This window comes from Haliotis rufescens, unplaced genomic scaffold (genome assembly GCF_023055435.1).
Source record: "Haliotis rufescens isolate VD_foot unplaced genomic scaffold, xgHalRufe1.0.p SCAF_17, whole genome shotgun sequence".
In the NCBI taxonomy this organism is placed as follows: Eukaryota; Metazoa; Mollusca; class Gastropoda; order Lepetellida; family Haliotidae; genus Haliotis; species Haliotis rufescens.
Window position 1 is genome coordinate 10,087,452 of NW_025963857.1, and position 27,650 is coordinate 10,115,101.

The window sequence follows — 27,650 nt, forward strand, 5'->3', positions numbered from 1 at the left end:
TCGTCATAGATTGATGCTCATGAGATCAATCACTGGATTGTCTGGTCAAGACTCGACTCGACAGACTGCCATCATATAGCTTGAATATTGCTGAGTGCGGCGTAAAACAACAATCCAAATCAAACCAAAACAGTCAGGGAAACAAGATTCTCATGTAATGACAACCACAGTGTTCCACATACAGCCAGTCTCTCTTGGGGAGAGGGGCGGTCGGGTAGCCTAGTGGTTAAAGCTGTCATTCATCATGCTGATTATCCAGGTTTGATTCCTCACATGGGAACAAAATGTGAAACCCATTACCGATATCCTTGACTGTGATATTGTTGAAAGAAAGCAGCATAATACCACTCACTCACTCACTCACTCACTCACTCACTCACTCACTCACTCACTCTCACTCATTCACTCTCACTCACTCACTCACTCTTAAATATTGTGTCACACGACAGATCAACTTTCAAAAGTTCACCCAATATATGTATAAATTAGTTTTATGTATACAAAGTCAAATAGGTGTGGTGGGGGTAGCCTTGTGGTTAAAGCGTTTGCTCGTCATTCCAAAGGCCCGAGTTCTATTCCCCACATGGGTACAATGTGTTAAGCTGAATTCTCATGTTGTTGCTTGAATATTGCTAAATGCGGCATTAAACCGTACTCACATATTCAATCACTCATAAAAGTCAATTAGTTCAAATTGAAGCATCAGTATGACAAGATTGATAGTGTATAATTCTGAAATGTGGTGATCCAAGTAAGACTTGCGAAGAGGTTCATCAAACACTGTTTTACATAGTTCAGTGTTAAATAACAGAAGGTTAACATTGTAATGATATCATTACTTTTTGTAATTAGTCTTATCCTATTGACATGCAGTGTTTTCCAACTACTTTATTAAAAATGCAGAGATCGATCAACATTGCCAATTATATTCCACCCTCCTTTTAATCTCGTGATCTGCTAGTGACAAGTGTCATTAGGATATGTTCATGATTTTAGAAACTTTTGACAGGATATTTCTTCTCTAAACACACCGAAACTGAAAGATTTATTTGGACCATTTTGGCTGCCATCAGTCAGTGTCCTAGAAAGAGAAACTGTGTAATGCTGTCAGCATTTTGTATAAAAATAGAAAAAGCTCTGTTGTGTGGCATTATTGATTTGCCAGTCAACCGAGGAATATGATGACTAATGTGTAATTGGGTATTGAGTTTCACATTTGTCTGATGTTGATGTGTGTAGGTCATGTTTGTTAAAAATAGACCTGCTACTTTCACCTTTTGTGTTGTCAGTACCTTGCTGTCTCTTTGTCACCTTGTGAGAGGTAGACTTTCAAGTGGGACGTGCTTGGGGGTTTTACTTTTGAATGGGAGGACCTGCTTGGGGGTTTTACTTTTGAATTGTAGGACCTGCTTGGGGGTTTTACTTTTGAATTGTAGGACCTGCTTGGGGGTTTTACTTTTGAATTGTAGTACCTGCTTGGAGGTTTTACTTTTGAATTGTAGGACCTGCTTGGGGGTTTTACTTTTGAATTGTAGGACCTGCTTGGGGGTTTTACTTTTGAATTGAAAGATGTGCCTGAAGGTTTTACTTTTGAATGGTAGGCCCTGCTTGGAGGTTTTACTTTTGAATTGTAGGACCTGCTTGGAGGTTTTACTTTTGAATTGTAGGACCTGCTTGGGGGTTTTACTTTTGAATTGTAGGACCTGCTTGGGGGTTTTACTTTTGAATTGTAAGACGTGCTTGGAGGTTTTACTTTTGAATTGTAGGACCTGCTTGGGGGTTTTACTTTTGAATTGTAGGACCTGCTTGGGGGTTTTACTTTTGAATTGAAAGATGTGCCTGGAGGTTTTACTTTTGAATGGTAGGCCCTGCTTGGAGGTTTTACTTTTGAATTGTAGGACCTGCTTGGAGGTTTTACTTTTGAATTGTAGGACCTGCTTGGGGGTTTTACTTTTGAATTGTAGGACCTGCTTGGAGGTTTCACTTTTGAATTGTAGGACCTGCTTGGGGGTTTTACTTTTGAATTGTAGGACCTGCTTGGGGGTTTTACTTTTGAATTATAGGACCTGCTTGGAGGTTTTACTTTTGAATTGTAGGACCTGCTTGGGGGTTTTACTTTTGAATGGTAGGACCTGCTTGGAGGATTTATTTTTTAATTGAAAGATGTGCCTGGAGGTTTTACTTTTGAATTGAAAGATGTGCCTGGAGGTTTTACTTTTGAATGGTAGGGCCTGCTTGGGAGAGTCACTTTTGAATTGTAAGACCTGCTTGGGGGTTTTACTTGTGAATTGTAGGACCTGCTTGGAGGTTTCACTTTTGAATTGTAGGACCTGCTTGGGGGTTTTACTTTTGAATTGTAGGACCTGCTTGGGGGTTTTACTTTTGAATTATAGGACCTGCTTGGAGGTTTCACTTTTGAATTGTAGGACCTGCTTGGGGGTTTTACTTTTGAATGGTAGGACCTGCTTGGAGGATTTATTTTTTAATTGAAAGATGTGCCTGGAGGTTTTACTTTTGAATTGAAAGATGTGCCTGGAGGTTTTACTTTTGAATGGTAGGGCCTGCTTGGGAGAGTCACTTTTGAATTGTAAGACGTGCTTGGGGGTTTTACTTGTGAATGGGAGGACCTGCTTCGAGGATTTACTTTTGAATTGTAGGACCTGCTTGGGGGTTTTACTTTTGAATTGTAAGACGTGCTTGGAGGTTTCACTTTTGAATTGTAGGACATGTTTGGAGGTTTCACTTTTGAATTGTAAGACCTGTAGGACCTGCTTTAAAAATACTTCTTTGGTGACAACACAATTACATTATAATATTGAATAGTCAACTTTATGTAGAAAATGTTAACATTAATAAGTTTCTGGTACCAAATCAGATCTTTTAATCCTTGAGACCTCTGTGTACCTAACCCTCCATGGGCAGCAAGGTCAGGTGAACTTTCTGTCATAAGCCAGTCAGCATGGAGGCGTCAGCAAGTCATGTGCACCATATTTGATTTGTGTACTCTCAGGAACCTTAATGAGTCATTTGCCAATGGACTGTGCTTATGAAATTAATAATATAATAATGCCAAATCATTTTAAAAAGTTGACATGTGATTGGCTCAAAACATCATGCACCTTCCAATTTGATTGGGTAGTCCCAAGTTCGCTCAGTTTTTACCTGACGTGACCTCATTTCTGAAGATCACGTCAGAATAAAATATTTCAAAGGAACTTTAAATTAAGCTCATCATGTGAATCACTGGATTTTCTGGTCCAGACTTGATTATTTACAGACCGCAGTCATATAGCTGGAATGTTGCTGAGTGTGGCGTTAAACAACAAATATACCAACTTTCCATCTGTAGGAAGTAGGTATATTGTGTAAATGGCTGGGAAGAAATCAATTATTTAAAGGCCGTGATGAAGCTGGAATAGTGCTGACAGTGGCATAAAACTACATTCACTCACTGACTCAACTCACTATCTTTTCTGTGAGTGAGTGAATATTGTTTTATGCTGCTTTAAGCAATATTCCAGCAATGTCACGACGGAGGACACCAGAAATAGGCTTCACACATTGTACCCATATGGGGAATCGAACCTGGGTCTTCGTCATTACGAGCTAACACTTTAACCACAAGGCTGCCCCGCTGCCCCATCTTTACTGTGAGTCTTATTATATGTTCATTATTCTCTACAGATGTTTAAAGATGAAGATTTATAACTGACAAATATGTAAAGGTTGACGAGAAACATGTCATTGGGACTGGGCTATTCTTTTTGAAGTAAAGATATTAAAAGTTAAACCCATAAAAAGAAAAGCCCAATTTTAGATGAAAGTGTTTAAATGAATAATAAACATTGCTGTTTCATATTATTTCCATTTTGATAGTTTTGGGCTGCTTTAATAAAGTTGAAGATATTAACATGATGAAAACTGGCATCTGAATTTGACTTGGGGATACCGTCAGGAGCCTTTTTTATTGTATTCAAAAGCCAACCTTGATGCATTGCCAGCGAGAGGAAGAAATGACAGCAAGATGATCACTATCAGAGGTGTCTTGTGGACTAGTGTAGCGTCTACTGTTACAGAACCATACCGGTGGGGCAGAAAACGCTCACCTTTTCGAACACCTGGCATAATCACTATTTACCCTGCATGAAGTGGGGCAGGGGACATAGGAACAGAGTTCATCCGTCTGTCTGCTTCTCAAAGGGGACAAATTTTCTCATAAACTATTGAAGATAGATAAATAAAAAATTTTACACACTGATACTGCTGGTCATGATCTTAAATGGTTCGAAAATTGGTGACGGAATGCATTTTTAAGTTAAGGCCCTTGCAACATGCTTTTAAACTCAGTATTTAGTGTGTGTAATGGCGAAAGGTTTTCTCAGAAACTACTGAAGTTACATGAATATGAAAGAGAGATACTTTGTGCTGAAAATTAGTTTTCTGCAGAGTTATTGCCCTTGCTGCATGATTTTCAACTCAGTGCAGTGTCTGCAATGGAACAAGGTTTCTCAGAAACTACTGAAATAACATCAGTGAAACTTTGCAAGCTTATCAAAGAGATACTTATCAAGAATTAGTTCTTATTGGTGCCATTTATTATTTTTTTCTAAAGTTACTTCCCTTGCTTCATTTTTTTAGATTTTGAGCATACACAGTTATCACCCTTGATCCATGTTATTTTTACAAAGTGCATTGTGTCAGAAATGACTAAAGTTAGATTATCTAAGAGATACTTATCAAGAAGTGTTAAAGACACCATTAATTTCACATTTAGTCATATTTTTTCTAATGACATAAAACGACCCAAGTGCCTAACTCTTCTTAACACTTAAAAGAACTCTTTTTTATCGTCAATATTTTCTACAAAATGAAAAACAAAATTCTAATGTGCCCTATGGCGGGGGATAGTGATAATGCAGTTTTCTTGTTGATAGTGATTCATAAACACATGCTTATCATACTGTCATACTCCCTCTGCTTTTGGCAGAGATTTCAGAGAACCATTAATATAATTTTCACTGCTATCTTAAATAAGCTGTTTCGGCAGATCATTGAGACTGATTATTCACTAGCGGTGATGTTTTATATTTATGCCATCGTATCCCATTTGCGTGGAACGGTGCTCATGATGTCAATCACTGGATTGTCTGGTCCAGGGTCGATTATTTACAGACCGCTGATTACTAGGGACCTATAGTCTTGTACTGAATGTGTATTAAGAGATACACAGTATGTGTTTTCAAATTGCCAGTTGTTAGTGAGTATTTGATGCTTGGAAATTTCATTTTGGAGCTGGGGGCCACGGTTGGCCCTGTCGTCTAGGGCTCCGCTGTGCAATGTGTAGAGTTGCATCCCTTGGGCATGCCAGTAACCTATGATTATGGGTTTGAATACCGGTTCACCCTAGTTATGTTTCTAGGTTTATGTTTCAGCACCATCCCCGTGCTCGTGGGTTTTACCAAAGTGGTAGACATCTAAGACCTGCATCACTTTGGGCTTTCCTCCCACATTAAGCTGACACGCCGTGATATAAATGGAATACTGTTAAAAGCGGCGTTAAACCCAACTCACTCACTCACTCATTGTCTAAAGTGGGTATAATGCATCAGACCTCAGTTCTTGCACTGTCCCCAATATGATGATATACACTGTACATGTTTTTCTTCTAAAAGCGGCATTAAAACCATCTCACTCACTCACTCACTCACTCACTCACTCACTCACTCACTCACACTCGCTCACACACTCACTCACTCACTCACTCACTCACTCACTCACTCACTCACTCACTCACTCACACACTCACTCACTCACTCACTCACTCACACACTCACTCACTCACTCACTCACTCACTCACTCACTCACTCACTCACTGACTCACTCGCTCACACACTCATTTGTAACTGATGACATCCTGAGGTAATGAATGGCAGATGCTTCATTGACAACTTAATCCAACTGGTTAAAAGAAAGCGGAGAACTATCAGCTAAAACAAAGCTATTAATCAGACACAAAACATGATGGATTAGGTGTTCATGTTGCCATCCCAAATGACACGTTTTTCAAATCACACTCATCAGGCATTCATTTCATTTAAAATGAACTGTTGTGATTATGACTTAAAATTAGCAATAAACTTCAAAATAAGTGAGTTTTTGAAAACTCAAAGCATATCTGTAAACATTGTTGTAACCTTGACATTATTATTGATGTAATAAATATGAAACTTCATCACCAGATAATAATTGAAACAGATTCCTTTGGGTGAAAAGAGCAGAATAGCAGTGAAAATTATGGGAATGGATCACTAAAAATCAGTTGGTTGGTTTGTTGTTTAACGCCGCACTCAGCAATATTCCAGCTATATGACGGCGGTCTGTAAATAATCGAGTCTGGACCAGACAATCCAGTGATTGACATCATGAGCATCGATCCACGCAATTGGGATCGATGACATGCATCAACCAAGTCAGCGAGCCTGACCACCCAATCCTGTTAGTCGCCTTTTACGACAAGCATAGTCGCCTTTTATGGCAAGCATGGGTTGCTGAAGACCTATTCTACCCCGGATCTTCACGGGTCACTAAAAATCAGTGATGACACCAGGTGTTCACAGAAAGGGCAAGCATGTCCTGCCCAACACATGACACATGATTAATCCACTGATGACTTAATAGGGCATATGGTACGGTTCTTTGGGTGTATTTTTCACCATGTTGCTTCAATATTGCCCATCTGTCGTCAGAATAAACTGTTCACATTAAGCTGGGGGCATGTTCATGCATTATAATTCTGGGAGCTGACGCCAAAAAGTAAGAATTGATGTGTTCAGCATGAATTATTCTCGGGAGAATATCTGATACTAAATTGCATTTTGGAAAGTTGTGATAATGATCATGTTAAACCTCCTCGTGTGGTGACAGCTTACTGGTAACTTCCATGAGGAGAGCGTTTCAGGGGGGGCTACTGGCACACCACGTAGCAGTTCTGAGCGAAAGCAAGATGCCAAAAAATTAAACACTGCATCATCTTTATTATCATATGGTAATTTGTTTTTTTAGACAGTCTAAGGCAATGGCAGTCCCTTCTTTGATATATACAATTATTTTGGCCAATGCACACACCAACGCTCACGCAACAAATACAGACGCATGCATGCACACACACACACACACACACACACACACACACACACACACACACACACACACACACACACACACACACACACACACACACACACACACACACACACACACTATCAATGATCAGCCTCTCCTTGCACCTGCCTGATGAGACATTGTCATATGAAAATCTTTCACCGAGTGCCACATATTCGATTGTATTTTAACACAAAGCGACAAAAGCCAATACTCCAATGATAAACAGCAAGATGACAAAAAATTAAACACCTCCTCATCTTTGTTATCAAATGGTTAATGGTTTTTTTAGACAGTCTATGGCAATAGCAGTCACTGCTTTGATATTTTCAATTATTTTGGCCAATGCAGACGCCAACTCACACGGAACAAATACAGATGCATGCATGCACACACGCACTATCAAATGATCAGCCTCTCCTCACTGCTTTGATATTTTCAATTATTTTGTCCAACGCACACGGAACAAATACATACGTACGCACGCATGCACTCTTATTGTTATTGTTAAATCTTCACCATGCTGTGTGTAATAGTTCCCCGACCAGACAAGGCTTCTACCAATTGACAATTAATTATGGCCATGGTGTAAACAGATTGGTTGTGTTGACACGACAGGCATTGCCTTCTTTTCCCTTCAATTTCATCACAGAATCCACAGCAATGATGCAGTCAACATGGATAATGACGTTCTCAAGCCATTATTTCACCATGGCTAATTTGTATCCTCAACAATTGCTTTAATACTGCGAGATTACAACCAACTCTGTAGAGTTGTTCTCAGATGCACATTCATAACATCAAAGATACTTGAATTAATAGTCAACAAGGAACATTCATCACAATGGTTCACGTGACAGGTTTCAAAAGATTACAAGTTTCATCGTTTTACAAACTTGCATGGATTTTTCAGGGGGTTTTCTGCCAAGGTCGGCTACATCACTTGGTGTTTAGAGAAGGTCGGAGCCTGAATTCAGGGATTTCATCCAGTGAATGGGCAGACACGAAACAGCTTCAGTTAAGAAATTCTTGATCAAAGCCTGTTAAAGTAACTACAGTAATTTCAAAGAAAACTTTGTGTCGTTCACAACACAGTTCCCCTGAGGTAAGCCAGATGGATTATCTAATGGCTGTCCCACATGAACATAAAGGAAGTTTTCAGGTTTTCATGTCATGCAGGGATCTGAGTCATGAATATTTGATGCAATTCGTGTCCAAAATGTTCCGAATTATGTTACTATATTATACATCTCCAAGCCACAGGGCTGTTTAAAAAACTCTCTATGCCCTATTATTATAATAAGTAGTCATCTTACTAGTATATACAGTCGCTTTGTTGAATGGGCCCTGAGGAGAAAGGAAGCAAATCTATATGCACTTGGTATTAAATCATAAAAGATTCTTTTGCATAAGTTCGGATTTTCCGGAGATGGTATTTTTCGTAAATGCAGAAATCATTACTATTTGATGGTGATATTCTCACATACTATGAGATAGTCGGAATTTTACAATCAACTCTGCTTCTAGCAGAGATTTGGAAACGGTTTTCTTGCTTTTAGTCATTTTAATCCTTTATTCTGTTTCATATGTTGAGAGAACATTTTGTCCATTGTCAACCAAATTAAGGTCTACAAGAAGACTTGATATAGAGCTGATAGTTTGACAGACATTTCAGGTTGCCTTTATTTCCTGACCAGTATGGCCCCACATCGTGGTCTGTGTACGTGGTGGGGGCGGTCGGGTAGCCTAGTGGTTAAAGTGTTAGCTCGTCACGCCGAAAACCCGGGTTCGATTCCCGACATGGGTACAATGTGTGAAGTTTATTTCTGGTGTCCCCCACCGTGATATTGCTGGAATATTGCTAAAAGCGGCGTAAAACAGTACTCACTCACTCACTGTGTACGTGGCTCTGTCCATGCATTGCAGGAGAACCACTACACTCCGAGACAAGGTCATTATCAGGTAATGGACTTGAATGACTTGACTTTAGAGTGGGGACTGACACTTTGTTACCTCACAAAGAAGGAGAATGGCAACATCTGATGTAACCTTTTCTTGACAACTAATTGTTATGGCGTCTCACAGAAAAAACTCATTTCTGACCGGAAATGAGAGGTTTGCTTTTCAGCCTTGAGGACACAGGACGCTAGAGGTCGTTGCTTAACTGTTTAATTGAGGAGAGTGTACACTTGCTGTGGAAGCATGACAAATGTCAACCTTATTTTGGAGAAGCCATAAAGAACTAACCAGAACTTGTTGTCGGACAAAGTAGTTTGGCATCATCATGTTATGTATTGTATTATATATGATGGGTGAAACTTGACTTCCTGTACACAAGGTCAAGGGAACAAAGAGTGAAGTGAGCTCACCTGTGCACAAGGTCATGGGAAGATAGTAAAGTGAGCTCACCTGTGCACAAGGTCATGGGAAGGTAGTAAAGTGAGCTCACCTGTGCACAAGGTCATGGGAAGGTAGTAAAGTGAGCTCACCTGTACACAAGGTCATGGGAAGGTAGTAAAGTGAGCTCACCTGTACACAAGGTCATGGGAAGATAGTAAAGTGAGCTCACCTGTACACAAGGTCATGGGAACATAGAGTGAAGTGAGCTCACCTGTACACAAGGTCAAGGGAAGATAGTAAAGTGAGCTCACCTGTACACAAGGTCATGGGAACATAGAGTGAAGTGAGGTCACCTGTACACAAGGTCAAGGGAAGATAGTAAAGTGAGCTCACCTGTACACAAGGTCATGGGAACATGGAGTGAAGTGAGCTCACCTGTACACAAGGTCATGGGAACATAGAGTAAAGTGAGCTCACCTGTACACAAGGTCATACACCAACAAAAACAAAAAAACATTCCAGGCCACCATCATATGGCTTGAATATAGTGCAGCTTTAACAAACTGACAACCTTCTAACCATATTTTAGTTTGTCAGTTATTTTTCCTGTTTCAGTGTTGATACAGTGACCTTGACCTTGACCTTTGAGATAATGACGATGGTCACTGGTCTTTGAAACTATGAAGTAATTTAAATGTATTTAAAATTAAAGTAATTAAATTAATGTAAACAGACAACAAAGCTGACGATTTGTGAAGGCATGATTCCAGGAAAATATGGTTTGACAGCATTTACATAGATTAGAAAGTATGCCTGGCATGAACAGCTGTGGAAAATATTGGATCCGCGATGTCTTTAACACAATCCGATATCATTCCATTTCCATAAAAATTAAGGTGATGTTGACTTTTAAACGAGTATCTAACAGACCAGGCATGTGAGTGAGGGAGTGAGTGTGTTGGTTTTTATGCTGCTTTTGGCCATATCACACCAGAAATGGGCTTCACACGTTGTACCCAAGTGGGGAATTGAACCCAGAAAATAATGGATAAAGATGATCTATAAGAACTCTCTCCCTGTCAAAACCCTACCTCCAGACCAGGCCCTTAATGGATCCGGCTCTTCATAGAGGAATAGGACATATACAATAGCCAGGTAAAGACAGAGATCTGTAAGCATTAAGGGAATATTGTAATCTAGCATGCCAAGATCTGTGTAATTGACCAGCAGGGACTGTCATTGTTGTACGTTCTTGAAGGTCGCTGGCAACATTCACAGTGGGGTCTGACACTATCATAGTTTTATGTTCAAGCCTTTTAGGCCTTGTATGTTAGTGATTGCAGGCAGTGTCAGGAGGATGTGACATTTCACAACTCTATGCCAGGGATTAGTTGGTGTAAGAATCCCTGGGGGCAATTAACTCAACACATCGTCCCGGTTTAAGATGGACTTCCATGCAGGAGTCTCGGCATAACATTGGCTTACACAGGGAGGAATCACGAGATTTGGGATTTGTTTTTCATTTTATTTATTTACGAACATTGATGAACATTGCTAGGCTGATAATTTAACCAAAGAATTTTTGACGATTTTCTGAAAACTATGTATTCAGTTAGTATCATGTTTGGTTACTTTATATATTATAGTAGATGCTACTGTAAGGTCTTCAGGTTGACTATATTTAATCAGGAAATTGGAATTTTGTGTATTGACTTCATTATGATCAAGTCGTTACTCTCATTCAAAACCTCTGTCTGCTCTCGTCATGAAGTAACGTCAGGCTTTCTGATATCATCATGAGGTAAGGTCAGACTTTCTGATATCGTCATGAGGTAAGGTCAGACTTTCTGATAGCGTCATGAGGTAACGTCAGACTTTCTGATCAGCCAATCAGTATGGAGCATCTAAATCCTCAGTTACAACAAATCAAAGCATTTGGTGTAGCCTGCCTAATGTCTGTATCTTGAAAATGAACAAAAACAGGCAGTTCTAAATGGATAATAATACTGGCCCATTGTTTCTGAATGCCATGGCATCTTCATTTCCATATCTCTGACTAAGTTGGTGAAGAATTTAAGCTAAATTTTCTCAAAAACTGTCCTCTTATTGGCCCAGATACCCATTCACCCTTCATTTCTATTTTGGGGTCGGTCGGGTAGCCTAGTGGTTAAAGCATTCGCTCGTTACGCCGAAGACCCGGGTTCGATTCCCGACATGGGTTCAATGTGTGAAGCCCATTTCTGGTGTTCCCCGCCGTGATATTGCTGGAATATAGTTAAAAGCGGCGTAAAACCATACTCACTCATTTCTATTTTGCTGTCAGATTTGCACAGGGTTCATGAAAAGAAGACGAAGAAGTCTCCTGTAGTCATTCAAGACCATTTTTGGGGGTCCAGATATTAATCCTCAATTAATCAGTGTCAACTCAGTTTATTGCCTATTACAGTGATTGACCGCTTGGACTATCATGTAGGTACGATGTATTTACAGCAATCAAAACAAACAAAGCTTGTCAGTGTAGATAATCTTCATTGTGTTACAACTTCAGACAGAAACTGCTCAGTCCTAATTGTTGATCATGTCCGGTCAAAATTTAAGAATGTCCGGACAATACTTTTTAAAATGTCCGGACAGAAAAATTTAAATGTCCGGTAAGTAATATTTTAAACCGGACATTTGAGATTCCCAATCGGACATGTCCGGCGCATATAACGGTTTCCGGACCCCTGGATTAAAGCCTCTGAGTGTTTGTGGTTGTCTTGCTGTTGATAATATACATAGGTAAGTCTGGATGTGACTCCTTCTTTGTGAAGTGTTTCGTAGGTTTTCTTGACTGAGATATATTGCTAAAAGTGATAAGAATATACTTGTGTAATCCCTATTTATTAAATTTCCTTTTGCCCGACTGGATCAGGGAGGTAAACAGATGACTTTCAGTTCTGATGTGGATGGATTCACTCAGTGTCCCTGACATACACTTGTCATGTATTTATGGAAATTGGTCTTCCAGTAGACATAAAGAAAAGTCATTAATATTATCAAGAATATCCCTGTCGTGATTAGATTGAATTGCCATGATTTTGAGAAACATGAAAGCTTTCAGGATGCTTTGCTTGCATTCAGTTTTGTCAGTAGAATGTTTATTAATGGTTTAGATCACTGGGGAGAATTGTTGACCATTTGTCCATCTGACCTCCATCTAACATCTCTGATTTTTTACTTCTTCTGAAACTGTGGGAGGACCAGGGTTAGAATTGGTCCCCAAGACTCTTGTCATTAGAAGTGTTAAGACAAGAATCTGTTGGCCTTCCGACTGTGATTATACTGGTGTCTCACACAGGAGATACCACATGTGTCAACAAAGGTCAACTTCAAATAGAACCGGTATAATGCAATATGCTTTTCAAACGATATGTATTGCAATATATTTTCTGTATTCTGATATATTGGTTTAACAAATAACAAGTTTCATTATTTGTGTAGTTAAAACCAAAATCTACACAGACTTTCTTTCACAAATAATGTTTCCTATATTGTTGTTGATGGGAAAGTTAATTGTCCAAGGATGAAAATCAAGGTAATTACACTCACTCACCCATGATTCAGTGAGATGAGATGGTTTCTTTCTAAGATAGAGCTGTGTTGTATAGAAAGGTTCATATTCCCTACATACACTTAAATCCCCTGTTGGGAGACTGGGGTACAAGAGGTTCCCAGTATCCCAGGTTTGTGAAAAGAATTCTTTTCAATCACAAGGGGCGGTCGGGTAGCCTAGTGGTTAAAGCGTTAGCTCGTCATGCCGAAGACCCGGGTTCGATTCCCGACATGGGTACAATGTGTGAAGCCCATTTCTGGTGTCCCCCGCCGTGATAATGCTGGAATATTGCTAAAAGCGGCGTAAAATCATACTCACTCACTCACTCTTTTCAATCACAAGCTTGAAATAACCATGCAATCAAAATGCCTCTCATGAATGCGAAGTCACTTTATATTCAGTCCTCAAACAAGCGATCCCTTGATGCATTTATTCAAAAGAAGTTAAAGAACTTCCGATTCATTGATATTACTACAGTTGCCTTTTACATTACTATTGTTAATCTGTCATGGCATGATGGATTAACTATATTAATATGAAGGAATTTTGTGTTCTTTACTTCTTTTTTTTAGTAGTATATTTTTTCAAATCAGATTTATAGTTTATCTTGAAAATATGTCTTCTGAGTACCGTATTTGTTTTAGTATATAGCGCACCCAAGTATAATGTGCACCACCCTCTAGCGGAATCAGCATTTTGGAAATAAATATTTTCAAATTTTATGCGCAGAAAAGAATTACACAGTACCCCTTCAGCGAATTCCGGTAAACGAACGGGTGATAAGAAACTTGTTCAGTACAAATTTGAAATGTGAGATCAAAAATCACCAGACATGTTGATTTACTGTTTAAATTATATTTTTTGTTCTGCTAGGCATTGTTTTACATCCAGGGATTAAGATAACCTTGTGTATTTTCACGTAAACTAAGCCGGAAACAGCAATCAGCTGTACACACATTTTCTTGGAATCTACCAGTAAACCTTACCCAATGATATGACTTTAAACCTGGGTACCAGGTAGATCGTATGCCAGAAGATGTTCGGGTTGTACTTGAGATGCAAGCAAAAGTCGAGTCAAGTTCTGGGGATATTGCTGCTTGTTTCAGTCATGAACAATCTCATTTAAATCAGACCTTAGTTCTCGCTACCGCTAAACAAAGATCTGAGGACATCCCATTACGGGTCACGTCAGAACGACCTTGCGCGAACTTTGACCGACCAATAGAATGACCAATCAGAAGGCAGCTTTCTCGTGCTTTACGGCACTAGTTTCAAATTGGCGATTACGCTTCGAAACATATTTTGACAAATTCTCGATTACAAATTTGAAACCTGAACAAAAGATAGATGGTCTAAATTGTATGGATTCAGTCGTTAAACCTGTAACTATCGTCCGGAATACCCCGTGTTAAAGTTTTCGAGGTTGTATGATTAGAAATCACACTCCAACTGTCACTTTCATGATCTGGTAAGTGACGCTCTGATTGGTCGGATGAAAGGTCATTCTGACGTGACCCCTAATAGGATGTCCTCAGATCTTTGTTTAGTAGTGGCGAGAACTAAGGTCTGATTTTAATGAGATTGAGTCATGAAAGAATCGTGTGATTTGATACAATGGCTACTATTGTCATTCGAAGCAGACTCCAAACAAAGATATGATGGCATCAAATGTTATTTGAATGGAGCTAGTTACACAGGCTAAATGAGGAGTAATAAGTGGATGTATCATCAAGGTCATCTGTTCAACAGGTGTTGTAGTTCCAGCTGGGAATAAGGTCAGTTCCAGATGGTTTCACAGTGACATTGATGATTATTTGTTTGTTGTTTAACTCTGCACACAAAAATTATCCAGCAATAGGAAGATCCGGGAGGGAATAGGTCTTCACCAACCCATACTTGCCCTAAAAGGCGACTATGCTTGTCATAAGAGGCAGCTAATGGGATTGGGTGGTCAGGCTCACTGACTTGGTTGATGAGTGTTATCATATCACAATTGCGTGGATTGATGCTCATGGTGTCAATCACTGGATTGTCTGGTCCAGACTCGATTAGTTACAGACTGGCGTCATATACCGTATTCATGTAATAAGCGCTCATGGCGATATTTGGTAATATATTGGCTAGTGAACGATCCCAATTAGCACCCCTTCCGATTGATCAATGTACACAAGACTTATTTATTCGTGTATAATACGCACTCGTGTGTTATATGCACCCTTATTTATGGGCGATTAAATTCTGGAAAGTATATCTGTTGGATATGATACGCACATACTTTTCTTTTGTATCATTTCAGGCTTTTAGCATAAACCACGAAATTTCCGATCTTTCAACTCACCAAAATTATATTCTAATAAGAGCCCCCTATATCTAATTTTGAGAGCGCCCCGGGCACTTATTACATCGAATACGGTAGCTGGAATGTTGCTGAGTGTGGCGTTAAACAACAAACAAACAAACATGGTGATCGTTTCTCCAGCTGGCAGTTCTTGCCAGCAACACCTTCAATAATGTAGTACATGAGTGAGTGAGGGAATGTTGTTTAATGCCTCACCAGTTATGTCATGGCAGTCTATTAATCATGAATGAGTAGGGTTTAACACCGCAATATTCCAGCAATATCACGGCAGGGGACACCAGAAATTGGCTTCCCATATTGTACCCATCTGGGGAATAGAACCCGGGCCTTTGTCGTGATGAGCGAACACTTTAACCACTAGGCTACACCACTGCCCCTCCATAAATCATGAATTCTAGACCAGGGAAAAAACCATGGTCGAAATCGTGCATCAATCCACACCATCAGTACAATGGCAGCAGACAAGTTATAAGGCATGACTACCCAATCCATTTATCATCTCTATCAACCAGCCCTCACTACTTGGGACCTAATCCAACCGTGTGATTCACACATTTCACCAGTGTGGGGATTTGAACCTTGATCTTCAGCAAACACTTTCACCACCTGACCACACAACCATCTTGGCGTTATAAGGGGTTGGAGGCTGATAACATATCAAAAAGACAGCTGAATGTCATACCTCAAAGTTCAACTTATTCCAAATGTGCAAAAGAGCCATTTATAAATGTTAAGTGTCATCTGCATGGCACCAATGGGTTGACCTTTAAGTAGTATCAAAGTAAGTGAGCAGTGAATCTTCGATGGCTTACAAGATGGCAGTAGTGAAATCCATGATTGCTCCTTTAACCTTCCTCTGACTTCATATTTCACCGGAATCCCGGTTTACTACACCATCATGAAGTTCTGGAGCCATTACTTTGGGTTGAAAACAGTGCCATGTAAAAATTCATGTCCGAACAACCAATTTCAATTTCCATATATTATTCAAGCTTTTGTTCTGAGGTAGAGTATGTATTGTATAAATAAACATTCACGGTGCAACAAGATAGCTGCATTTTAGTTGAAGAATGAATTAGTGGGAGATTTATTCTGGAACTAATATTTGCGTTTTAAAAAAGTGTCGGCCATATTGATTGATGTTTATGATGTCCATATGTATGTATGTCCTCTTTATTCATAATTTTGTACAAACTTATAGACTTGTCCAAATGCCTTTTGAAAGGCATTGCTACAATAGTATTACTAGGCCAGGCTTTTTTTATGTTTAGGATTACGGATTTTTCAGCCCAAAGTCCAGGGTTGGAGGAGGGGAAAAAAAGCCAGATGCATTTTTTTAAATGCAGAATGCCTCTGGCATACTTTATGAACATATTCTGTGCTAAAAGAAACTCCATTTGTGACGATAAAGCCCCTTTTAACAATTAAAATTCTACCACTTACAACACGGACAATTGTCAAGGGAGGCTATTCATGTTCGGCTTCGAGATCAACAAAGATCGATTATGTATCTCTTTACTAGTTTACATTGGTAAATTCATATGTTTTTTATTAAAATCATATGTTTTTTATTAAAAGGTGATGATTACAAATAAAATAACTGACTACATCAGCGTGGGAACAAAATTTTTTACATTTTCTCTAAAATTAGAGTTGGCGGGTCCGTAATCCGAAAAATATAAAACGCCTGGCCTAACACCACTATTCACATTATTCCAGGAAGTATGCCAACAGTTCATTATTAAAATTATAAATTTCTGTATTCCCTATACCCAAGTATTATAAACATTGATTATTAATCATTTTCAGGACACAGCACAGTACATTCTTGTTATTATTATTAATTCATGTGGAAATATTAATTTAATTCATATGTCAATAAACTTAAAATTTAAATAATACACAAATATTTACACATGATTAAAATTCTTCAAAACAAATCACTTTGATATGAAATTAAAGAGGCATAAAACTTACCTAGATGAACATTTACATATATATCCATTTCTGATAGCGAGTGAAGATGTGACCTTTAGTTTTGAGGGGTTGTCATATTGCTTTTAACAGATGTGTTGTAGTGTATTCCTGTGTGTAGCTCTGACACTCTGGAAGACATGGTGTCCCTTGGACCTGTGTATGGATGACAGCAATATATTCCATGCTGTCATTCCACACCTTGTTCATAACTGGCCACATTATATGGCCAAGCTGTTCCAAAGGTGAAGGGTGACTTTATGCTGATCATCCTTTGGGGTTAATCATTGCTTGGTCCATTACGTCTGGACATTGTTTTGTCTGGATAAGTCCATTATCATGATGAGGGATGATGGGAGTCATTCCAGACTGGACATTTATGTTGTCTCAGAGTAATTTGCTTCCAGTTTTATTTGTGCAGATCAGTGATTTGCATCCTAGGTGTCAACTTGAACAGGTCGAAGAATGGCAGCTGATGCCGTAAAGAGTTAATGACTATAGACCTGTGCCAGGAGCCTAAAGTATGCAGAATCAGCATTCAGCGATGACAAGGTGTTATCCTTCTGGAGATTTTACCCCAGGAGAGAATAGCTCGCTGTTTATTGATATGTTGGTATAATGATATCAGTTAGGTGAGATCTGAAGTCCAATTGTCGGCAAGTCCCTGAAATGACCTTTGTCAAAAGTCTTGAATTGGACGTAGATTTGTGTCAATATGGCTATAGTTGCTATGGAATTTGTTGTTAAAAGATTATTCATTTAAGTTGGGAGATGTCAAACAAGTTCAGCCTTTAAATTGAAAACGTCTGTGTGTGAAGTGGTTGTGGGATGTTGAGTGAAGGCCAGATAGCTGCAGCCCAAGACACTCGCAGTTGACAGGGATCCTGAAGGGGAGGGGGCATGAATAAGTTGTGGGGAGGGGGATGACATGATGGAGAATTGTTGCAATTCATGTCTGTTTAATAGCATGAGGCATAAGTGGATTAGCTTCTGAGTGGAACTCAATATTCTCGTTTGGGGTTGGATTTGTAAGTGACATCACTGACTGATGGAGGAGTGATGGAGGGCTGCTTCCAGTTCCTCCCATGCACTCCCAACTCATTTTCTGCTTAATCCTCATGGAAACATTGTGTAAGGACAAATTCTTTATTAAGGGCCATTGAAACTCATTTATACTACTTGAAGGAATACTATTTGCTTGTTATTTCAAACAAACACAGCAGATTATGTCCAACTACCGATGATGGTGTTAGGTATTGATGAGAACAGTCACATTCTTCTAACTGGGTTATGTACAGAATCATATGTATCATAATAGTAACAGCTTGATTTCAATAAACTTGTAGTTGTTCCATCACATGGCTGCTCAAGCAACACGTTTCAGCAGCAGCTACAGCATGTGTGGTGTGTGTGTGGTATGTGTGTTGTGTGGTATGTGTGCTGTGTTGTTAATCTTCTTAACCCTGACATTCATGGTTGTGTTGTGTTGTGTTGTTAATCCTCTTAACCCTGACTTCATGGTTGTGTTGTGTGGTATGTGTGTTGTGTGGTATGTGTGCTGTGTTGTTAATCTTCTTAACCCTGACATTCATGGTTGTGTTGTGTTGTGTTGTTAATCCTCTTAACCCTGACTTCATGGTTGTGTTGTGTGGTATGTGTGTTGTGTGGTATGTGTGTTGTGTTGTTAATCTTCTTAACCCTGACATTCATGGTTGTGTTGTGTTGTTAATCCTCTTAACCCTGACTTCATGGTTGTGTTGTGTGGTATGTGTGTTGTGTGGTATGTGTGTTGTGTTGTTAATCTTCTTAACCCTGACATTCATGGTTGTGTTGTGTTGTTAATCCTCTTAACCCTGACTTCATGGTTGTGTTGTGTGGTATGTGTGTTGTGTGGTATGTGTGCTGTGTTGTGTTGTTAATCTTCTTAACCCTGACATTCATGGTTGTGTTGTGTTGTTAATCCTCTTAACCCTGACTTCATGGTTGTGTTGTGTGGTATGTGTGTTGTGTGGTATGTGTGCTGTGTTGTGTTGTTAATCTTCTTAACCCTGACATTCATGGTTGTGTTGTGTTGTTAATCCTCGTAACCCTGACTTCATGGTTGTGTTTTGTGTTGTGTGGTATGTGTGTTGTGTTGTGTTGTGTTTGTAGCAGGGCGTGGAGTCATCCCATAGATGACATCCTTACCTTGTCATCTTGCTGACGAGGTTAACCTCTTTGGTTGTGTGGACAAGGCGTCCGACTTCTGATCAGAAGTCCCGTGGTTCAAATCCCATCACGGGACTCGGTAATTTTATGGCCGCTACATTGGCGCCCAACGTGGGGCTGAGCACGTTCATATTAAATTTGAGCCAAATAAGCCTCAGTACACTACTATGCGGCCCGGGACGTGCCTTCTGTTAACGGGGGAGTATCTAGCAGGGCGTGGAGTCATCCCACAGATGACATCCTTACCTTGTCAGCTTGCTTCGAATCCCATCACGGAACTCGGAAATTTTATGGCCTCTACATGTTGTTAATCTTCTTAACCCTGGCATTCATGGTTGCGTTGTGTTGTTCATCCTCTTAACCCTGACTTCATGGTTGTGTTGTGTGGTGTGTGTGGTATGTGTGTTGTGTGATATGTGTTGTGAGTGATATGTGTGTATGTTTTGTTGTGTTGTTAATCTTCTTAACCCTGACATTCATGGTTGCGTTGTGTTGTTAATCCTCTTAACCCTGACTTCATGGTTGCGTTGTGTTGTTAATCCTCTTAACCCTGACTTCATGGTTGCGTTGTGTTGTTAATCCTCTTAACCCTGACTTCATGGTTGCGTTGTGTTGTTAATCCTCTTAACCCTGACTTCATGGTTGTGTTGTGTGGTGTGTGTGGTATGTGTGTTGTGTGATATGTGTTGTGAGTGATATGTGTGTATGTTGTGTTGTGTTGTTAATTCCTTTTAACCCTGACTTCATGGTTATGTGTGTTGTGTTATGTTGTGTTGTTAACCCCTTTTAACCCTGACTTCATGGTTGTACATCTCGTCCTTCAGTATTACCCATCAGGCCACAGCTTGGCTAAATGCATCCTCCAATGGCATCTGACACAATGGAGTTGTTTTTAACACTGAGAACTTGTTTGGGTGCAGTGCAAGCAGAGTGCCTCAACAAGTTTATGTGTTCGAGTTGACAGTTCTCTGACTAATAGGATGCCTGAACACATTAGAGGATTGACAGGTTGATTTTGTCAAGATAAATGGCTGCTACAGATCCTAAAGCTTCAATATTGGTATTGGTGTCAGAATTGGCTGTGCTTGACTAACCGGCAAATTATCAATTCTTGTTTCCTGTACATTAATATGAGATTATATTAGATTAGCTATGAAACTTAAGTACTCTATAATTCTTCTATGAAACTTAAGTACTCTATAATTCTTCTATGAAACTTAAGTACTCTATAATTCTTCTATGAAACTTAAGTACTCTATAATTCTTCTTTGAACATGCCTTGTACATTACTGAACCATATATAGCGTCTTATTAGATTTGGGTAAGTATTAGGGTTATTAAAGGAGTTAGATGTCCTGTACACTTTCAATGTAGAGCTAGGTTACCAGTAGATTTGGTTTCTGCAAGGTGGTTATGTTGATTTCATTCCTCTGATTGACCTATCAGTGACAAGTACTTTCAAAATTCATGGTAGAATAAATACATTAGCAGACACAAGATCAGCTGTTTGAGTTAGAAGTGGTTATGTTGATTGTATTCCTCTGATAGTGACAAGTACTTTCAAAATTCATGGTAGAATAAAGTTTATACATTGGCAGACACAAGATCAGCTGTTTGAGTTAGAGGTGGTTATGTTGATTGTATTCCTCTGATAGTGACAAGTACTTTCAAAATTCATGGTAGAATAAAGTTTATACATTGGCAGACACAGGATTAGGTACATTTCTTCTTTGAAACCTAAATGTTCAAATACCACATTCTATAACCTGTAAACATTTAGCCCTAACTGTGTTAATTAGGTTATTTGGAATATGGAGGGTTCAAATAAAGAGATCTTTTACAATTTCTCACGGGACATTTCCTTATGTTCATTTCAAGAATAACATGTAAAGGAAATAGTGAAAGAATGATCCGCTCAGATAAATTGATTCATTTAACCTGCATGGCTTTGCAACTATTTCATCATTGATTAGAGGAGACATGAAGTAATTTTGATGGATAACATATTAATGATCTGAAAATATTCAGGCAGTCCCCAGTCAGTGATGTAGCCATTACCTTGAAATCCCGCTGAGACACATTTAGTTGACGGTTGGGTCGGTATCGATACTTTGGTATCACCAATTGCAGAAATATGCAGAGAAACGTTTAGTGGCGAACAAATGTGTTATTTATTTCTCATTTATTCACGTAAGTCTGGCTCCCTTTACAGACTTAGATAAACAGGTATTGATAAACAGCAGCTTGTGATAGAATACTTTCCTCACTCTTTACAGCCTTGGAAAAAGAGGTATTGCTATAGAGCTGTAAGGCAAGAAATATTGATCAAACGTTCATCTGTTGTTTGTGGGTATGTAATGAATGCTGGTTGTAATTAGTGTCAAGTTTTGATCCAGGACATCCCCACACACATCGTGAACAGGTGTAAAGGAACGTAGTCTGGTGTATTAACTGGAAAATACAACTTTAAACAAGAGAGTGAGTGAGTATGGTTTAATGCCGCTTTTAGCAATATTCCAGCCATATCACGGTTGGGGGCGCGAGAAACGGGCTTCACACATTGTACCTATATCGGGAATCGAACCCAGGTCTTTAGCGTGACTACCGCTTTAACCACTAGGCTACCCAACCACACTTAAACCAGAGAACCACAAGTACACCTTTGTCTGATGAATTTACATGGAGGATGTTTTTGGAGTGTTTAGTGTAGAATGTGGGTGTCCAACTTTAGGATTTTAAATTCCGTACCCAGCCTAATCACTTTCAATGCTGAAATGAAAGGGATGTCATGTTCCTGACAAAATTCTGGAAACATGTACGCATGATTTTCCGAAGATGTCCCTTGATTGAGAAATTGATAGATTTGTAGATTGTTTACCATTTTCATTTTAGTTCATTGTCATGGTGATTCTACTTACTGTGCTCTTTGTGTCTAGCCCCCCGTCTTTCTGTTCTAACTATGGAGCCCCATTACTGCCACTTTTGCCTATAGTATTGCAGGTATCTTCCTTTCTCAAAGGAACCTTGTGAGAGGTACTACTTTCATATAAGACCAGGACCCACTTGCACAAAGTGATCTTAGCGCTAAGATGATCGTAACTCCCACACTTTAACATAGGCTTACAATAGTCATAGTGCTAAGATGGCTTTGTGCAAGTGGGCCCTGGTCAGAGGTTTTACTTGTGAATTGTAAGAACTAGGTTTTACAACTGAATCTGTCCTTTTGATGTTAATATAATGTTGCTTTTTGATTGGTTAAAAGTCACATTTGTTTTTCACATGAAAATTCCATGACATGGACCCCGCATTTCATAACTTTTGATGTACAATCGAGATTTAACGAAGATTTCAAAGAGCATCGTACACCTTTTGCTGAAAAGTTGTTTGATCAGGGTGCAGAGCGATCTTAGCCTAAGGTGATTATAACTCCCATACCTTAAAATAGACATGCAACAGCTGTAGCGCTAAGGTTGTTTTGAACAACGGCACCCAGGGCTACACCATGAAGGCCTCAGTAGTTCTTTCAAAAAGTTTTATGATAGATGTGTGGAGGACATTTTCAAATTTGACTCATCAGTGACCAAAATGATGCCCGTTGCAATTCCTTATTTTGACTTGCACCATATATTCCCATGTTTTTTGCATGTGTTTGTGTTTTATGCCACCGATGGGGCAGGATGCGCTCACCTTTTTGTGAACACCTAGTCTGATCAGTGTCTGATTCATAAACACATGTGGGGCGGTCGGGTAGCCTAGTGGTTAAAGCGTTCGCTCATCACACCGAAGACCCGGGTTCGATTCCCGATATGGGTACAATGAGTGAAGCCCATTTCTGATGTCCCCCGCCGTGATATTGCTGGAATATTGCTAAAAGCGGCGTAAAACCATACTCACTCACTCACTCATAAACACATGCTGATAATATTGTCGGAATCGTACAATGAACTCTCCCTTACGTAGTTATTTTTATTCATTGTAATTGTCAGGGCACAAGGTCAAGTCAAACATAAGAGTAGCACTAATTAGTTGCAAATACAGCTGTATAGCTAAAGTTGGCCTAGTTGATTGTAGTGCCCTTTAAATGAATCATTTATTGCCATCGCTCGACCTCCATTATGCAGAGACAAGTTGTGTTATTGTTTGAAGAAATATGCCTCCATTGAACCCGTCACATGTTTATGTTCATGATATAATGACAACAAAATATACCACTCAAAAGACAGATTAACTTTAGGAATATGAAAGAAATGTGTGTTCTTTAACTTCTTTTGAGTAGTATAATATCCGCAAATGATACTTTGTTTTTGTGAGGGGGGAAAAAAACAATGATTTACAGATTCTGCCGACTCTGAAAGATTGAAAAGTGACAAAAAAATAAAGTTGGAAAGAGCCTTTGTTTTTATATTGCTGAATACAAATGTGAATGTCTTTTTTATTTATTTTTCCCCACAAACCGACCACAATGTTTGGAAGAAATCTGCAAATCAAGATAAACCTTAAACCTAAGTGTTTAATTTGTGATCAACAATGTTTACTGTCAATCACAGTTTTGTATCGGGGGGTTCTGTATTGTATTAAGCTCTCCACAAGTTACGCAGCCAAACAAGAATTGAATTCAGGAGTCTTCTGGGGGGACAGCTGCATCTGTGATGATCTACCCAACACTGAGATCCACTAATCCGAATGTTATTTTTGACTATTACTGTGTCATCTCTGCATGTAAAAGGATGAACATATATTAATACGCAGCAGTTGTTTGTTTGTGGAATAACTAGGGCTGCAACGATACAGGAAGGTCACGATACGATACGTATCTCGATATTCTGGTCACGATACGATACGTATCCTGATATGCAACGATAAAAAAGAGTACTCCAGTACGCCAGCATGTATTAAATTTCAAGGCTTCAAACATGTCAGGAATGGACCTTTCATGATTTTGAAACAGTCAAAATTATTTTATAATAAAAATGACTACTTGTCAAGCTTCAAAGTGGAACTTTCTCTCACCCTCCATCAAAACATATCAAATTTAAAAACAGCAGGAAACTTCAAAGTTCAAACACCAGAACATAATCAATGCACTTCGCAGTGTGAATAGTTCAACTTCAGGTTCTTTTAAAAATTAAAAATTAAAATGTCAACATTTTCAGGGACAGTGATACATGTACCCTCTCTTACGGAGGTGGAATCGTAGGGGGTAGATGACCAACACAACAGTACATGCTCTGCCTACCTAACACGACCTACGATGTAGAGTTTGAAAAAGGATTAGAATATTGTAAAAAACATATTTATCGAGTGTTATGTGCTTTTGAAAAAACACACATCGTATCCCTTCAGCGAATTCAGGTGAATAAACGGGCATTACAAACCTGGTCAATAAAAATATGAAATTTGATATAAAACATCACCAGACACGATGATTTACCATTAACTTTCTATTTCCTTCTCTCCAAGGCATTGTTTTATATGCAGAGATTATGATTATCGTGTGTATTGTCTCGTAAACTAAGCCGGAAATAGCAACCAGCTGTACACACATTTTCTCCCAATCTACCGGTGATTCAGTTAAAACATACCCAGTGATATAACTTCAAAGAATTTGGATGCAATGGTCGGAAAAAATTGTATCTGTAATTATTGTTTTATCAGGAATAACATATTTCAATACCGTGTTGCAATCTGACCGTGGTTGCTGTAAATAACGGTGAGTTGTGCAACCTACTGATCACTTCACAAACGATTTTGCCAAAATTAATGTAAACAATATTGAATGAAATTTTGAATAAAATATATTACAAACATGAGTCCAGATATACAATTAACACGTTTTTATAACCAGATCGTATATTAATAGGATTGAATTGCGTACTTGTGTTCGGATTTATTGACTTGTATTTCCGGTGTTCCCTGCTCGTGCTGATAATGTTTTTTTGTGATTGGAAAAAAACATCGTGTAAGTGAAGAAACTTGAGCTTATTAAAATGTAACCGTTGTTATTGTGCAGGTTGATTAATATTAGTTCAGTAACATGTATAACAATATACATTTATTTTATTTAATGAGTGGTTGTTTTTTTGTCGTGTTGGTTGTGTGATATAAAAACATGGTATTGAAATTCTCACCAATGAGTGGAGATATTAAGCCATCCAATTATCACTAAAAAACCCACCTGGTCTGCATAGTTTAAAAAAAGTTAATTGACTGTAATGACAACTGTATGCTTTGAACGGACCACTGACAATTTGTATGATTGAAACTTTGATATTTCAATTAAATATTTACCTGTTATTTTATGCATGGAACATAACAACATAAAACAAGTGTGATAGATATATGGCCATGCACACAACACACTCAGAAATATGGCAGCGGTCTGTAAGTAATTGGGTTTGGACCAGACAATCCAGTGACTGACATCATGAGCATCGATCCACGCAATTATGATACAATGACATGCATCAACCAAGTCAGTGAGCTTGATCCCGTAAGTCACCTTTTAAGACAAGCATAGTCTCCTTTTGCAGCAAGCATGGGTTGCTGAAGACCTATTCTACCCCGGATCTTCATGGGTTTCTTCATCAAGTTCACCATACTTGACACTGCCAGCTGTAAATCGTCAGTGTGCCTGAGGTATTTCTCTATGAGAAAAATAGCTTTTGTACCACAGAGCACATGCAAGTATCATGATACATATCGTATCGTGAGCAAGGTATTGTGATGCCTTTTGAATCTCACAGTTGGTGTATCGTCCCAGCCCTAATTCTTTTGTATGTAGTCTTTGGCCACTGCAAACATCTTATAAAGAGAACGGCCTTATCAGAAGATATGTTACGGTAAATAAAAGCAACAAAACCTTTTCCATATTCATTATATAATAATAAAGACAACAAAACCCTTTCCATATTCATTATATAATAATAAAGACAACAAAACCCTTTCTATATTCAATATATTATAATAAAGACAACAAAACCCTTTCCATATTCATTATATAATAATAAAGACAACAAAACCCTTTCTATATTCATTATATAATATTAAAGACAACAAAACCCTTTCCATATTTATGATGTAATCATTAAAGCAACCAAATCCTTTCCGCTAAGCCACAAATAATCCCAAAGCAGAGTCAATTGAACGATTCTGACTATATCATGAGCATGTGTTCATGAAACACTATGAAATAATGATGATACCAGGTATTCACAAAAAGGTGAGCATTAATTTGTCACCAGTATAAACCTAGTGGCTAAGCTGATTCCTATGTTCTTCTCAAAGAATATACACAAGACACAGTCTTGTGAGGAATATTGTTTGGAGTTGGTCCCCTGCAGCCTATCTGGTCCTAAGATGTGTCGTGGTTGCTTGTGTCTCATTGTCATGTGTCATCGTCATGTGTCATCGTCGTGTGTCATGGGGTGGGACATGACACATACTTATCACCCTGTGGATTGTCTGGTCTCGACTTAGTTATTTGCAGGTTGTCGTCACCCTACTCACCACCAAAAGAAACGCGAACCTTAGAAACATATAGAAGTTACATTAAGAAGGGATGTTTCCAATGTGTACCACTTAATGACAAAACTAATAATCAGTCAAGTATTACCACAGTGTCTTTATTCTTAACGTGATATGCTTCACGTGGTTTCCAAACTTTACTCGCTAATCCTGCACGAGACAAATGGTGGATCTCGAGTCATGAATCTATGACATCACTTGTGATGCGTTTATAAGCATCAGTTCACACAACATATCAGTATGTTCGTTTGTGCATCAAACCAATGAAATATCTCTTGAATATTAGTAATTCTTCATATATTAACCAACATGTATGGTATTCGTGTTTTTTTTTGGTGGTGTGTATATATTGATGAGTGCAGCCTTCAACATCAACTGAAACAAAACTTTGACATCAGCCTTGTGGCTAAAGTTACAGATTGTGAACTGTTGAATATTTCGTCATAAAACATCTCATGCCAAGTTTAAAGTGTTCCTTTTGTTGAAGA

General features: G+C 38.8%; 2 protein-coding genes across 5 annotated transcripts in view; one reads left to right on the forward strand and one right to left on the reverse strand.

The window, feature by feature from the left end:
- The window catches only part of LOC124152250 (RAB11-binding protein RELCH homolog), a 201,677-nt gene that overhangs the window by 71,158 nt on the left and 102,869 nt on the right, over positions 1-27,650 (forward strand). The window lies entirely within an intron of this gene.
- The window catches only part of LOC124111619, a 70,236-nt gene that overhangs the window by 4,265 nt on the left and 38,321 nt on the right, over positions 1-27,650 (reverse strand). The gene's annotated exons all lie outside the window — the stretch shown is intronic.